Raw genomic sequence first — 16447 nt, 5'->3', positions numbered from 1 at the left:
GAAACACACAGACTCACACACAGTCAGACTCACACACACTCAGACTCACACACAGTCAGACTCACACACACTCACACACACACACTCACGCACACTCACACACGCACACACACACACACACTCACAGACTCACGGACACACACACACACACACACACTCACACACACTCACACACACACACACACTCGCACACTCACACACACACACACACACACTCACGCACACACACACACACACACTCACACACACACTCACACACACACACACTCGTGCTGAAACTGTGGACTTTTCGACCCATTTTCACCTTTGACCTTTGCTTTCAGTTCCTGCTACAGCCGCTGGCGGCGGCTCGACTGAAACTCGAGGAACGTCTCCCACCGTCCTCTTCGATATTTGTGTATGTGAGGCAACCGAGGTGAGGCACTGTCCGGGCTCGGCGAGCAGCACCGCGCCGCTGCTGCCCTACATTCCTCACTAATTGTATAATTGGAGACACACACACACACACACACGCACACACACACACGCACACACACACACACACACACACACACACACTCACACACGCACACACACACACACACACACACACGCACACACACACACACACACGCACACACACGCACACACACACACACACACGCACACACACGCACACACACACACACACACACGCACACACACATGCCCTTCAAAGCAAATCACAAAAGAGCATTTTGGGAATAATAATAATTTCAAAAAGCGTCCATTATTAATCCCACACACCAACATCGCTGGCAGCAGCAGCAGCTCCACTGGTTAGCACAGACCCCGCCCCCTCCGACAACACACACACACACACGCACACAGTACTGGAGATTTTCAGTTTTATTCAGATTGTATACATGCACAGATTTAAAAACCCTCAATTAAAATATTTTATTTCAAAGTTGGGTCAGAAAATATAAAAACCCCAAACATTAAATTTGTGCCGTCACCGATTTATGGAGGTCAAAGTCTGCCAACCACACAGGCGCAGTAAGTAAACAGGATTCCTTTAAATCCACCAAAAATAATATGAAAAATAAAAAGACGCAGTCATTTTATTTTTGTGGGACAAAAATAAAAAAGCAATAAATTATTTACCCCCCCTCCCCATCATCATTTTCCTATTTGATTTTTCTTTATGCATTTGAGCTTCATTATGCAAATGCGGCCAGAATAACTCTGACTGACAGTTTTATATTATTATCGGCTAGATTAGCGAAGCGCCTCCGTTCTGATGAAGCCATTTCTGTGGCGAGCCCGCCGTCGATCAACCAATCGGTGAAAAGTCTGACCCTGCGACATGCTCCGAATGGCAGCAGAGGAGTGTGAGACACAGGAAAAGCAGAAAAATCATAAACACACAGGATAATTAAAGCCATGTTTTAAAAATGTTTATGCATTTTTCATCCCTTGGTTTATACCTGAATCACAGGACAGGGGTGCTTTTAATTTGAAAATCTCTTTCTCCATTTTGGCCTTTTGAATCCAGAGTTCCGCCTTAAGAATCAGTGATCGGAGGCCGTGTTTCACTGTTACTGCCACATCCTCACAGATAGATTTACGGTGGTTGCCACGCAGGCGCTCATTTCCAGTGTTACTGAGGGACAGCGGCGGCAGGGAGGGGGGGTAAAGATGATTTCTGAGGTCGTCTGCGGCGTCTAACCGAATTGTGGGCTGCTGTTAAAATGGAGCCGTTAATTAATACTATTGATCAGCAAAAAAATAAAGGCGAGTGCGATTTGCATACGGGCCGGATGATCAATGCATTAACCGATTTTTTTTCCTCTCTCCTCTGAAATCTGATTTCCCGAGTTTTCAAAGTGAGACAGAGGGAGTTCAGACTAATGTGGATCGATTGTTCCTCTCTCAGACAGGAATACAAAGCATTTTATTAGCCAGTGAAGGGGGAAACATACCGGGACACAAGACGTGAGGCTGATTTCTGTCTCACCTCGACAGGAAGACACCTCCCGCTTCTACGTTTTTCTTCACACTTGCAAAGCGTGTGAACACGAGGAGGCGACGCCTCCCAAAATATGTTTTCTAAAAGCAACGACGTGAAGATAAAATAGTAATAATACAAAACATGGATGACAATAACAGGGGGCATGAAAACAACGCAGAGAAAACGCAGCAGAGAGAGGTGTTAAAAAGGCAATATGTTGTTTTTGCCTCCTTCCTCTCTCGCTCTGGCAGCAGCAGCTTATTATAGCGTATTGATTTATAAAGCTTTAAATGTGATCCTGCATGTCCAAGTCAAGGGCAGGGAGTGAAAGAGAGAGCGAGAGAAAAGGAGGAAGGAGAGAGACGCCTGGAGACGCATAGAGACGGAAAGAGTGTCCACGGCGTGGGGAAGTGGCGGCGAGGCTTTTTCGGAGGCGCACTACAACACAAAAGGGTAATTGTTTTAGCCCAGATGTTGCTTTCGCACAACAAGCAGGATACAATGTTCCTACTGAGCTGATGAGCCCAATCAGTGAAATGATTAAAAATTGATTTTGTCCCTGTAATTACAGTATGTAAACTACTTAGCCGGGATTGCAAAGGAAGTGATTTTCTAATTACGTATATACTCTGGTGTCTAATGATTGGTTTTTTGAAGTAATGAAGAGAGGGTCCTAACGACTCCACTGTGTTCTGTTGTTGAAGGGAGAAGGCAGGAGGAACCGTGTGTGTGTCGGGGAGGAGGGGGGGCTGATGACAGAGCATCGTTAGGGCAAAGACAGCAGGCTCGGATACAAAAGGGGGGGATGAAAATTGAATTTTTGCCAGCCAGCGCTCGCACGATAACACGGGGGCACTGTGTTCGCTCGCTTCGGATCCGGGAGCTAAATGGAGGCTGCGACTTCTCGTGGGGTTCGCCAGGCCCTGACCGGCCCGCAATCTGGAGCCTGCAATTAAAACCTCACGGGGGTTAAGGATTGAGGACATTGGGTGAGCGCGGGAGAATTAACGGATGAGCCACAGAGAGAAAAGCAGAATGCCCAGCACTCGGCCGTTTGCGTGCAGACGGGGAACTTTCAGGAGAACCGAGCCGTTCGGGCTGAAAAAGCTACAACAGCAGTCACCTCAAGGTGCTTTAAACTGCGACCCTGCAGTCAGGCGACCCCCTATCGGCACGCTGTTGGAAGTGGGAAGCAAAAACTCCCTTTTGACAGGAAGAAACCTTGGGCAGGACAAAGCTGTGGGAGAGAGCCAGGTGATGATACGTACAGCTTGGTTTAGCGCCGTCTCTGCTCTGTTGTTGATTCTGGAAACATCTGCTGAGACCTGAATGACACAAATGAGTAAAAATGTTGTTTATGTAAAACGTAGCAGTCAAAAACACGTCGCTGTTAGCCTGTTGCCCTCAGTGCCTGATGTCACAGAGAGGTTTCACTGATGAAAGCCTTTCGCACATATCAGAATCAGAATCAGAATCAGAATACTTTATTGATCCCTGGGGGAAATTATTTTTTGTTACAGTGCTCCATTTTAAACCACATACAGATGTGACTTGGCTTGACTCATAATGGGACTTTTAAAAATCCCATCATTATTATTTTTACTGTGTGAAACCCCCTTGCTCTTATTTTGAAAGTCAGGTTGTGACTGTGGCGGTCCTCAGCATCATTCAGCTGCCTCTTCAGAGAGGCCCTCATCTGGTGCTTCAACCGTCCTGCTCGGGTCTGGAGATGCTCTGTGAGCGGTGGGGGTCCCTCTTAGCCCTGGGCAGAAGCAGAACAACGTGGAGGAGAGACTCACCTGAGAGGCAGCTGCACCTGTGGCTCATTAAACTGCCAGAGACGATGAAGACAGCGAGTGGTTTGCAGAAAAGCACCAGCCAAAGGGTCGAGCGTCACTCTGCTGGCATTCAAGGTCCTGCAGACCATATTAACCTCGTCTGCTCGTTATCACTTCCACGAGTGTCTTTGATTATGAGGGTTCCAGGAAACGCCTCTCAGTGTTAGGAAGGTTAAGTTGGCGTTAACGGCCACTGGCTTTAGATTGAAGCAGGAAGAGGAAGGACTGGAAGACTCGACTCAGCCTTCTGTAGGAGACGGCTCAACGAGGCCTCAGAGATGCGACCTTTGACTCAGGTCGTAAATTAGAATCCAACATGGAGTCTGGTAAGCGGCGGCGCTGTGGCAAGGCGCAGAGAGGGTCGCAACGTCGCTCTATCAGACGGAGACAATAGAGATAAAGTTCGAGGGTCGCAGAAGGAGCACATAAATCACAGCACGCAGAACGAGTCTCCGCCTCCACCGCCGCTCTGCACACTTTCGCTGCACTTAAGACATCCAACAGAAGTCAACATGCTTCCTCTGGCTTACCCTCTGTTCAGTATTGAATATTTAATTATGACTTTATTCATTAATAGTTTGAAAATAATAATGTTCCTGGAGGAATGAAAGGACGTGAGTTAGGCCTGCTCTTATTGGGAGGGAAAGATCTGTGGTTTTGAGTTCCTCGGGAACATTAATAAGTGACAGAAAGCTCGATTAAGAAAGCCGGGATGCGACTAGAAAGAAAAACGACAAAGCTTTGAAACGCTGCCAGAATCACCAACTGCACTCCTCTGACACAGCTGATTGTAAGAGGAGCCGATAGCATAGCTGGCTTAGGCCTTTAATAATTCATTTAGTTAGGCTATGATCTATCATTTTGTACCTTTTGACATGCGATATTGAAATTTAATATTGCATCAATACAAATGATGTATTGCCAGTCGTCGGGAGAAAGGATGTGGATTGCAAAAGGATCTCTGCAAATGTCTTTTCTGCCTCTCTTTCTCTCTTCCCTTTCCAAAGGTTCATTGTACTCGAGTAGAAAGGCATAAGAGAAACATCTGTCTTTGCCCCCCCCCCCCCAACTCTCCACTTTGATATGTGTGTTTAAAAAAATGACAAGTGAAAACGCTCAGGGAGAAAGTCTCCAGCTCGAGTCTGAGCGGCTCAGAGGAGACGGGTGGGGGTGGAAGCGAGGAGCAGAGGGAACATGACAGCGGCGGCTCAGGGAAACGTCGCGTGCTGTCGAGATCTCTGACACTGCTCTTTGGAGCAGCGAAATCCCGCGGGCGGCGATACTCGGGAACCAAAACGAGAGAGAGGCCTGTGCGTGGCACCTGTCCGTCCTGCGAGGTCGTTACAGACGATTACTCCACACCTGCCCTGAACGCTGCCATCGCACGTATACCCGCTGGTAAAGTGGCGCTGCTCCTCACTTCCTGTCGTAGTTCTCCTCTTCCTGTCAAACACAGCCAGAGTTTCTAATATTCAGCTCAGTGTGCGGTAATCTTTGCAAGCCCAACGCTCAGCTGGATCTTCACGATGTCGCAGAGAGGGGCTACAAGCCCCACCCACCTGCAGTGAGTGGGAGGAGCTTTTTTCAGAGAAAGGAGGGGCTGACCCGGGATCAGAAAAAGAAGCCTCATTCTGAACTGTGAATCATGCAAAGCTGCTCTGGAACAGTAATGAATAGAGACCGTTAGCCTGGATGTCATACGTGCCTGGATGAGTACCTGTCAGCCAGTCTGGGGCGGTCGCGTGTCTGAGGTGAGCTGGCAGCTGATAGGAGGAATAAATTAAAATGCATCCTTGCTATAAACACAAACCAGAGACGATCTTTTCACTTGTTATTTTCACTTGTCCGAAAATGATTGACGATACTAAATCAGTGAAATGGATGAAAGGTGGAGGCTGAAGGAAGCTTCAGCTCCCAAACCTCCAGAGCCCGAGCAGAAGAAACGCACACGGCTCACGCGACCTGTCGAGGGTCAGGGTGAGTTCAGTTTGTGCCGCACATTAACCAGACGCGTGTTTGTGATTCAGGTTTTTCACATAAGTCATGTTTTCGAGCTCTTGTTTGTTGCCGTTGGACGCATTTAGGCGTAAATGTAAATCGAGGCGTTCGTTGGGGGAGGGTGCACACGGGCTCCTGCTCTGCTTCTCTGTGAGACGCAGACGCGCTCGGTGTGAACGGATCCTCGCACGGCTTCATCACCATCCTCTGACTACCCATGCCATCCTAGCTGTAATAAAATCCGGCGTCTGATCGGCCTGATGATTGCAGATGATGGCGTTGATGATGATGGTGATAGTGTGCGCTCATTACAGAGGTACACTGGTAACTTATTACAAACCAGGCTCAGACGCGCTTCCTCTGCGGGTGTAAAACTCTACGTTTCCACGAACAGATCTAACACGTGACTCTTCGATGTCACACAAAGCTTAGTCTGAATCAGAGGCGCTGACCTGTGATTCCGTGTGTCACGCCGATGACTCCACGGTTCTGTGTCATTCACGCCGCATGTGTTTGCATTTGCATCTCAGCGTCAGTTAAACTGCAGCTGTTTCTCAAACACGCCATCACACGTCCAAGACATTTCATCAAAGCAAAAATGTGCTCCTCTGCGCCGTGCGCCGCTTGTGCACGTTGACCTTTAGCTGTGCCCTGACACCGCTCTGAACACGGAGGACGTCTGCCGCCCTCCCAGGTGTCTGAGCATGTAAACAGCGGGGTGGAAAGACCCGGCGAGAGAGAGAATGAGGTGCAGTTGGGAGGTGCACCGGGTCGTGGTGTGCCTCCCTGCTCTCAGCCTTATGTCAAGGCTTTATTATCTCACCTGCCAAGGTCCCGACCTGCTGCAGCCAGCATCTTCTCCTCTCACCTTCCACCAAATCATCATACAGCAGCCGGGCTGAGACACAGCTCAGTGCACGCTGCCCTCGTCATAAACACTTTCATGCACAGAAAATTCCACATATGAGAAGATGCTGCTTCGAAGGTAAAATGAAGCTGGTTTGAAGAAATCGTCCACCGTGAGGCCGTGCGTAGATCCCTGACAAACTAAAAATGTACAGAAACACATTTGAGCCGTTTGTTATTTGTTACTATTTCCAAAATCTGCGAAATCTCTGGACTCTTACTTTGAAGTGTGTTTTTTTTAAAACATGGAGGCAGAGGCTCACACGAGGTTTAGGACACGAAACGGAATTAATTTAAGAACAGCTGATATTACTTTTGTAAACTGACACTTATTTAAACCGATATAAATAAAATAATATTTACTAGTGATGAGTAATGTTATAATTTTACGTCACAGTGGAATAAAACTTTTTCTGTGTTTTATAAAAATGGATGATGACGATGATGACACGTATTAATTATTGATGTTTTTGCTGTTTTATCGCTGGTCACGCAGCCTGTTCTCAGGCAAATGTGAGGTCAGTCCTAGCAGCACTGCGCTGACTGGACGCCATGCTTGTTCACGCCACTACTACTGTCTACTGTGATGTCTGCACCGCAGACCCCGATTGGCTCGTGTCTTAGTGGTTCAGGTGTGCAGTGAGCTTTATGCACGTTAACTAGCTAACAAAGACTCGTTTGGATCAGTAAGGGTCATTTGTTTGTCTCCAGTTTCCCGTTAGTGACGTCGTTGCAATCAGGATTAAATGTCTCCCTGTCCATAAAGGCGCCAGTCTCTCTGCAGGATGAGCGTCACATGACTGTGTATGGTGTCATCGTGGAAGAAATCGTTGCTCCAAACGTCCCGTTTAATAGATGCCGATCCCGTCTGCTGGTCATCCCGAGGACCGGGCTGTCTTTTCTTAAAGTCTTTGTTCCCTTGCACACTCCTTCCTTTCCTCCTCCTTCCTCAGGGGTGCGTTTGGCAGGTCGACACCTCAGCAGGTGGGGCGTTGTGGGCCAGGTGACCTTTGTCTGTCATTGTTTTGCTCCTCACACCTCACCCAGGGAGCAGGGAAGGAGCTTAGCGTATTCCACCTGCCACCGACTCCACCGTCGCCCTGCTCGATATCGGCGTTCGGCGGGTGAGCTCGACATGCCAACGGAGAGCAGAGAAACTCTCAGACGAAGCCGACGGTCGGAGTGGCCTTCCCTTTGATCCCGCCCGGAAAACGAACCCCGACGCTAGATTCCAAATGCGAATTGCGTTCCTGCGCGTAGCATCGGGAGATAAATCAAACGCACCTTGAGTGAGTAAGGGGACGGAGATGAAATGAAATACCCAAACGCCGCCTCCACTGGGGCCTGATTGAGTTCAGGTGGCTGGGAAGTGTCTCACCCAGGGCTAGTTGTCAGTGAAGGATCTGCTGTCTTCTCGCGCGTTTGCGCTGCGGGCGAGCCGCGCCACGCCAGGCGGGCCGCTTTGACGGATCTTCGCGCGCCTCCCGTGTTGTGGGGGGACAGGCCGTTGACACACTTCATATTTCACAAAGCAAGGTCTGAGGAAGAAATGAAGATTGATGCGTGGCGACGCATCGCCTTTTCCTTCCATATATTATCATTTACACATACGTGACATCCCGAACACGACGGCTCGACTACATATACATGGCCGCGATCCAAGGCGCACGCGCTCACGTGGGAGGGGGCTTCCTCTGTTATTAGAGACATGTGATACAATTGCATTTGATCTCCAAATAAACAGGGAATCAGTCCATCTCGGTGAAGATGGCAGATGTGATGGATGAGCACATTAGCATTGAGGACAACATTAGATTTGCTCAAAATTATTGATCTTTTGTTTGTGAGCCAAGTCGGCGATAAATAACAGTGCATGGGAGATGTGACTCATTATCACGGTGCCAAAAGCCTGACAGACCTCTGTCAAAGCACTCTCTCCTTCCCCCCGCGCTCTTCCTCCTTCCTTCCTTCCTTTCATCTCCGTCACTATGAACCAATTTAATCTGTTTTTAATCCTTCGCTCTTTTCTGTCAGAGACGCCTTTAAACGCAGGGCCTCACTGTCACTATCTGATTCCCTTAAAATTTTAATCCCGCACTGATAACCCTGTATTATTACATGTTACACACACACAGGCAGGCAGGCAGCAGGACACTCACACACACAGATAAATATGTACACACACACACACACACACACACACACACACCGTTTAGTGGCTCTCTTAGTGTTTTTATTCCTTTTTACCTTCTTAGTGAAGAAAAAATCCTTTTATCACACAATGGGTAATTTATATCCATTACCAGCGTTTTCAATCCTTTTCAGCACGGCTGTCACTGCCTTTGGCACACTCATGATTAATGTGATCTAATAATAGTCTGCCATTATATTTCCTTTAGTAAAACATGTACCAACATCCTATTCAGCTCCACGAAATTCATTGCCCCTTAAAATATTTTCCCCTTTTCGTTTAAAGACAAGATTGCTGTTTTTTTATGCTCCTCGCCTTCCTGTGAGGAGGTGATTATTTGTTGGTGGTGGTGGGTGGGGTGGGGGGGTTTGTAGACACTTTGGAGAACGATGAGATTCATGATTCAGATACTTCAGGTGTTTGTGTGAAACAGTTGGTGTGGGCAGGACCCCCCCCCCCCCCCCCCCCCCCCCCAACACACACACCTGTAACCCGCTGGCCTCACCTCGTGGGGTTAAGTTTGGGTTAGTCTTGTGTTTGTGTAGACACCACAAGCACGCCATTTCCCCCGATGTATCGACCATGTTTCTAATGTTTCTGATATTTCTCGTGTTTTTGATGTTCTTGATATTTGCAGTGTTTCAAATTTTTCTGGTGTTTCTGGTGTTTCCGATGTTTCCGGTGTTTCCAATGTTTCCGGTATTTCTGGGGTTTCAGATGTTTCCGGTGTTTCTGATGTTTCCAATGTTTCTGGTGTTTCCAGTGTTTCTGATGTTTCCGGTTTTTCCGATGTTTCTGGTGTTTCCGATGTTTTCGGTGATTCCGATGTTTCTGATGTTTCTGATGTTTCTGATGTTTCTGGTGTTTCCGATGTTTCTGGTATTTCTGTTTCCGATGTTTCCGGTGTTTCCAATGTTTCCAGTATTTCTGGGGTTTCAGATGTTTCCGGTGTTTCTGGTGTTTCCAATGTTTCTGGTGTTTCCAGTGTTTCTGATGTTTCTGGTGTTTCCAATGTTTCTGGTGTTTCCAGTGTTTCTGATGTTTCTGGTGTTTCCAATGTTTCTGGTGTTTCTGGTGTTTCCAATGTTTCTGGTGTTTCTGGTGTTTTCGATGTTTCTGGTATTTCTGGGGTTTCTGGTGTTTCCGATGTTTCTGGTATTTCTGGGGTTTCCGGTGTTTCTGGTGTTTCCGATGTTTCTGGTATTTCTGGGGTTTCCGGTGTTTCTGGTATTTCTGATGTTTCTGGTGTTTCCGATGTTTCTGGTATTTCTGGGGTTTCCGGTGTTTCTGGTGTTTCCGATGTTTCTGGTATTTCTGGGGTTTCCGGTGTTTCTGGTGTTTCTGGTGTTTCTGATGTTTCCGATGTTTCCGGTGTTTCTGGGGTCTCCGATGTTTCTGGTGTTTCTGGTGTTTCCGATGTTTCTGGTATTTCTGGGGTTTCTGGTGTTTCCGATGTTTCTGGTATTTCTGGGGTTTCCGGTGTTTCTGGTGTTTCCGATGTTTCTGGTATTTCTGGGGTTTCTGGTGTTTCTGGTATTTCTGATGTTTCCGGTGTTTCTGGGGTTTCCGATGTTTCTGGTATTTCTGGGGTTTCCGATGTTTCTGGTGTTTCTGGTGTTTCCCATGTTTCTGATATTTCTGATGTTTCCGATGTTTCTGGTGTTTCCGATGTTTCTGGTATTTCTGATGTTTCTGGTGTTTCCGATGTTTCTGGTATTTCTGGGGTTTCCGGTGTTTCTGGTGTTTCTGATGTTTCCGGTATTTCTGGGGTTTCCGGTGTTTCTGGTGTTTCTGATGTTTCTGGTGTTTCTGATGTTTCCGGTATTTCTGGGGTTTCCGGTGCTTCTGGTATTTCTGATGTTTCTGGTGTTTCCGATGTTTCTGGTATTTCTGGGGTTTCCGGTGTTTCTGGTGTTTCCGATGTTTCTGGTATTTCTGGGGTTTCCGGTGTTTCTGGTGTTTCTGATGTTTCCGATGTTTCCGGTGTTTCTGGGGTTTCCGATGTTTCCGGTGTTTCTGGTGTTTCCGATGTTTCTGGTATTTCTGGGGTTTCCGATGTTTCTGGTGTTTCCGATGTTTCCGGTGTTTCTGGGGTTTCCGATGTTTCCGGTGTTTCTGGGGTTTCCGATGTTTCTGGTATTTCTGGGGTTTCCGATGTTTCTGGTGTTTCCAGTGTTTCTGGTGTTTCTGGTGTTTCCGATGTTTCTGGTATTTCTGATGTTTCTGGTGTTTCCGGTGTTTCTGATGTTTCTGGTGTTTCTGATGTTTCTGGTATTTCTGATGTTTCTGGTGTTTCCGGTGTTTCTGATGTTTCCGGTGTTTCTGATGTTTCTGGTGTTTCTGGTGTTTCTGGTGTTTCCGGTGTTTCTGGTGTTTCCGATGTTTCTGGTGTTTCTGATGTTTCCGATGTTTCTGATGTTTCCGATGTTTCTGGTGTTTCCGATGTTTCTGGTATTTCTGATGTTTCCAATGTTTCTGGTGTTTCTGGTATTTCCGATGTTTCACGAGGCTGCTGCAGGTCTGTTTCTGCCTTTATAGAAATAAACATGTCATCGGTTGTTCTCGGTCTCGCCATTGGCTCTGCTCACGTGCAGCTCGCCTTTAGACTCTCTGTGAAACCTTCAGCTTTCACTGCGGACAGTTTAACCCTCGTCCTCCATCTTCCTGTCCTAACCACAGTCAGCTGGCTGAGTGGCTTCCTCCCTCTGTTTTTATTTTTTAATCAGTATCAGAATCAACTTTGTTGACAAGTATGTGGACGCATACAAAGGACCTGCGCTCTGGTTATTTCTTTGCTCTGAGTGTAACAGAATAGATAACAGACAGCAGCATATTTATATTTATATGAGCAGTGGAGCAGAGTGTGAAGATGCTGGAATCTGGAATAAATAAGAGATAATAACTTTTCCTGTGTATACAGTATAGACGTGAGGACTTTATATAAAACTAATTTCTCTAGTTGTGTTTGTCTTTATCGATGGAGTAAGCAGAGCTGAATGCTTCCCTGTTTTTAGAGTAATTTTGAGGCGTGAATCAGGAAACCTGATTCTGTTTTCTTCTAACCTGAGTGAGGTCGCTGGATCGGTTTCCTCTGAAGAACTCGTGTGGCCGAGCTCATCTCCAGTGCTTTGCCTTGTTTCATGCATTGTGCTGAAAAAGAACCAGGGGTCGTGTGAACGCATGAATCATTTGTGGGGTTTGATTTTTATATAGTTTAATATTAGATCCAAACACTCGACCGCAAACCAACTTGTCCTCCTCCTTTTGTTCTTCCTTTCTTTTTCTTTGGCGAGCAGGTAGTGATGGAGAGCAAAGATGCTCCCCATAGAAAGGATTACGCGCGCGTGTGTGTGTGTGTGTGTGTGTGTGTGTGTGTGTGTGTGTGTGTGTGTGTGTGTTGCTGGGGAGGTGGTCCAGCAGTGGGCTCTGTTCCCTCCCAGCCGGACAGCCTGAGCCAGTCTGCCACTCATGGGGCACGTTTCAGATGGGGCGGTGCCAGCGCTCTCACACACACACACACACACACACACACACACACACACACACGTACACGTTCCTGGCTCCCTCCCACAAAGAGGGTTAACCCTTACTGGGTTCTCAGACTTGTATCCAGGATGAACAGGTGGTCCCACAAAACATGGGCATCCATTTCCTCATGTCTTATCCTGCAGTGTGTGTGTGTGTGTGTGTGTGTGTGTGTGTGTGTGTGTGTGTGTGTGCTAGAGAAGGGGAATGGGTGGGGGTGTGTGGAAGGCTGGTGCTCATGAATGTGTAGCTTCACTACACCTTTTGTGTATCTGTTTGTTGCTCTGTGTGTGTGTGTGTGTGTGTGTGTGTGTGTGTGTGTGTGTGTGTGTGGACATCAGATGGCCGTGGTGACAAGAACAATATTACATCCAAGTTTCATTTAGCGGGGATGGTGGTGGTGTGTGTGTGTGTGTGTGTGTGTGTGAGCGTTTGTTTGTGTGTATGTGTTGATCGGCTCTTGACCCCTGACCCCTACTGCTCCCCCCCCCACACACACACACTTGCCCCTTCTTGTTTCCTGAAGCTCTGCGTCCTGATTCGCCCATTAAAGGTAACTTGTATTGAGCTGAACCCCCCCCCCCCCCCCCCCCCCCCCCCCCCCCCGCCAGCTCCCTTCCCAGCAGAGAAAATCGAAGGTAACCCTCCTCTGAGGAGAAAACGGTGCACTTGGCTGTTTAACACATCGGCGTGGGGACGGCAAGGGCGTGTGTTTGGTGAGGCGCTTACAAGTTTATCACCCGACCGCTGGCTGGGAGCACCCCCCTCATCCCCCTCGCCCCCCTATTTGCTCTTTTGTGATCTGTGTCTCTGCCCCCCCAGCCCCGTGTGAAATAGACATTTTAAAAGATATGAGTAAGTAAGCAAAGAGAAGGCGAGGAAGGCGGCGAATGCAGCAGAACGCAGCAGAACGCAGCGAGGAGATAAACATAAACAGAGCACAGAGGAAGAAAGAAAGAAAGAAGGTTTCTCTCTGAGTCAGCGGCTTTTAGTAAAGTCTGATTAAACGAGGTAGGAAAGCGCTCGGGGTAGTAAATAACAGAGGTGTCAGAATGTTGCTTAATGACCTGGATATCTGCTGCATGAAATATGGATCTGCAGCTCTGTGCAGGAGCTGGTTGCTCCTTTAAAGCCTTAATGTGCAGGGCTTCGGTCTGAACCTGAGAGCGAGAAGCAGCTTTGCTTTACAGTATCAGTAACTTCATATCATCGGCATTATCTTTGCTCCCATGAAGAAACAACATTACAGCCAGTCTGAGTGAAGGAACCTGTTGGAATCAGCGTCTCCGTGCACTCTGTCAGCAGAGGGCCGAGACGCCGCCCGTCGGTCAGGATTGGCATTTTGAAGTTTGGCGTTTTCATTTTTAATTGGAGGTGATGTTGGAGTTACCATGTCTGGCCCCGCGTGATCTTACAGGGAAGCACATTTTGTCTGACGTCCCTCAGTGATGGTGGGCTTTATGATTTTATTTAAGATGACATGTGAACTGTTCTGAAACTGGGTTTAAAAGCCAAACATGAAACGTGTGTTTCATATGGGAGACGGACGGAGCTGAGGTTTCAGGCTGCTCATAGAGCTAACGACTGGCTGTGCGAGTGAGTGAGGCGCTCGCTGCCTGTGCAGCGTCTGTGCTAACGGTGGTCAAACCACCACTCGTACTGAAGTGTCCCAAATCATCCACCTCAGCGTCAGTCTCACTTTCTACTTTAACTAACAGCACTTTTTAAAAAAGAAACCAAAATTGACTTTAATTTAATTACATGCGAATTTCTGACATAAGCAAACTGTAAAAGTAAAATTTCCTCGATCGGGTTCTGCCGCCACATTTGGATTGTTTGGATAAATAAAGCTTGGGTTGGATGTGTTTCAGGCTGAAGGACGGAGAAAGTTATATTCTGACTGTCCGAGCAGTCAGTGACCGCACAGGTGTGAGGGCATCAACTCACCCCCCTCCTTTTTCCAGGGGCGTGGGGGGAACCCCTTTCTGGGGAGGGGATTCTGGAGGCGGACTCAGCACTTTTTCATCTCTCTCTCTGTCTCTCGCAGGGCTCCCTGATCAGCGGCAAGTAGAATTGGAGCTGAAGCCGGCTTACGGCGCTGAGCACACCGTCACCATCACGCTGTCTAAGAAAGCGCCCCCACCCACCTGCTGAGGTGACTGTCTGAGGTGACTCAGGGCTTTCAGGGGAGAGGAAGTGAGGCGGGGAAGGTGGAGGGAATAACTGTGAGTGGTTTGGGTATTTATAGGTCGCAGCAGTGTGGTGTGAATGAGTGAAGCTCAAGTGCAGGAGGGAGGAAGGAAGGAAGGAAGGAAGGAAGGAAGGAAGGAAGGAAGGAGAAGAGAAAAGATGGAGAGGAGGGGAAGTCTCTGCTGAGCCCATTATGATGTTGCGTGTATGGGGTGATGATGACGATGGTGTCGCTTGCTGAGCAGTTGGACATGCGAGAGACTGCATGAGCATATCGACAGATAATTCCTCTGTAATCCCGTTAGCGAGCCGGTGTCGTGGTCCTCCAAGTCCAAGCTGCTGCGTCGCACCTCTGCTATCTCAGCCGTCTCTGCCGGTGCGTGGCCGGCCTGCGTTACGTAACATCAATACGCCCGTGTGTGTGACCTGACATAAAGGTGAGGGGGCGGGTCAGGCCGGTCGGGCCGGCCCGACGCTCCGAGGATGCGAGGTTAGTTCACCTAGCAGATATTTGTTGTGCAGCTGCGGAAATGCCTTTGCCCCATATCGGGAACATCTAGCCGAGGTGTAGAGGAACATGTTGCGTTGGTGTGTTAACAGCAGGCCCGATACATGCAGATTTATTTCAGCTGGTATTAAAGTGGGGACAGGGGCTGGGGTGGGGGGCTGAACTCTCCTCACATCACCTCTCGTGCTCTCCTCTGCCAATTTTGGATGCCGACACTAAACGGATCTGCAATAATTCAGATGGCACTGGGAATATATAGATGTGTGTGTGTGTGTGTGTGTGCAGCAGTGTGCCGTTGTAAAGTCAGGAATTATGGCAAAAAACGTCTGAATAATTTAGTGCTCACATTAATTTTCTGATGCCATTCTTCAGACTCTGACTGCGTCACTCTAACAAATGCGTATGTCGGAAAGTTCAGGGGATTTTGGAGAGTGCCTGTGAACAGTGAGTGATGGCAACCAGCCGGCTCTCAGCTCCCTCTTGTCTACCAACAGCTCCGTGTGAGCCCTGCGCGCCATATTCTTTTCTCAGAACTAACACGGCGGTGAATCGAAACAAAAAGGCCACATATTTTATTTATGTGTCAGAAGTGTGGTGAAAGGAGGGCCGGGGAGGGAGCGGGGCGTATCGCTCTATCTGCCGGCTGATATCACTCCACGCGTGCGGATCAATTCTCTCAGACAGAGGGAGATGAGAAAGGAGGAGGGAGGGAAGTAAGGAAAGCTGGAATGGTGGTCGTATCGATCGGTCAAAGAAATACAGCGTTGTGTGATTTGCTTAAACGTCCGCATAAACCTGAGCTGTCAGAAGTGGGCAGGCAAACCTCGACTTTGGGCCACGCGGGCACACGGAGTGTGGCTTTTCTGCTTGGCTAACCTGTACACGGCCTCTTACATCCACTTCGTGTGGACACAGCAAAGTGTGACGTGCCTTCTCAAACATGTAGCTTGAAATGACCAAAATCTTCTCATCAAAGCACCTGCAGAGACCCGTCTCAGTGCAATGAGTCCACAGATCAGCTTCATGCGGAGCTTTGAGCGCCGTCTCAAACTCCAGAGCTGAAAGTGACAAATGCTGCAGTTCCTCTGACATCCAGCAGAGGCAGCAGTGAGTTGGTCCCCACAGGCTCCTTTCCAGCAGAAATAAACACGTTTACAGCCGAATACACAGCACGTCTACAGAGGAGGATGTTTCTGTCACTCAGCTGTTTAAACTGAGTTTACATGTTAGGGGCGTGGCCTCTTTGACTGACAGGTGCATGGTGGCACAGGTGGCTGTAGCTGCTAGCTGTCTGAGCTAACTGCAACGTGTTTGTGCTG

General features: G+C 48.2%; 1 protein-coding gene across 3 annotated transcripts in view; it reads left to right on the top strand.

The window, feature by feature from the left end:
• znf536 (zinc finger protein 536) overlaps nucleotides 1-16447 on the top strand; it is a 200897-nt gene that overhangs the window by 23082 nt on the left and 161368 nt on the right. The window contains exon 3 of one of the 3 annotated variants that reach the window (XM_085464316.1): nucleotides 14478-14585. The exons of the other annotated variants lie outside the window; for them this stretch is intronic. The gene's annotated coding sequence lies outside the window, so the exon portion shown is untranslated. The remainder of the gene's footprint in view (nucleotides 1-14477; nucleotides 14586-16447) is intronic. 3 annotated transcript variants of the gene reach the window in all.

The sequence above is a fragment of the Copadichromis virginalis genome, linkage group LG1, assembly GCF_057382275.1.
Source record: "Copadichromis virginalis isolate Kocher_CV1m ecotype Utaka linkage group LG1, C_Virginalis_male_GT1.1, whole genome shotgun sequence".
In the NCBI taxonomy this organism is placed as follows: Eukaryota; Metazoa; Chordata; class Actinopteri; order Cichliformes; family Cichlidae; genus Copadichromis; species Copadichromis virginalis.
Note: the sequence above shows the minus strand (reverse complement) of the source record. Positions and strands in the feature narration are given on the sequence as shown.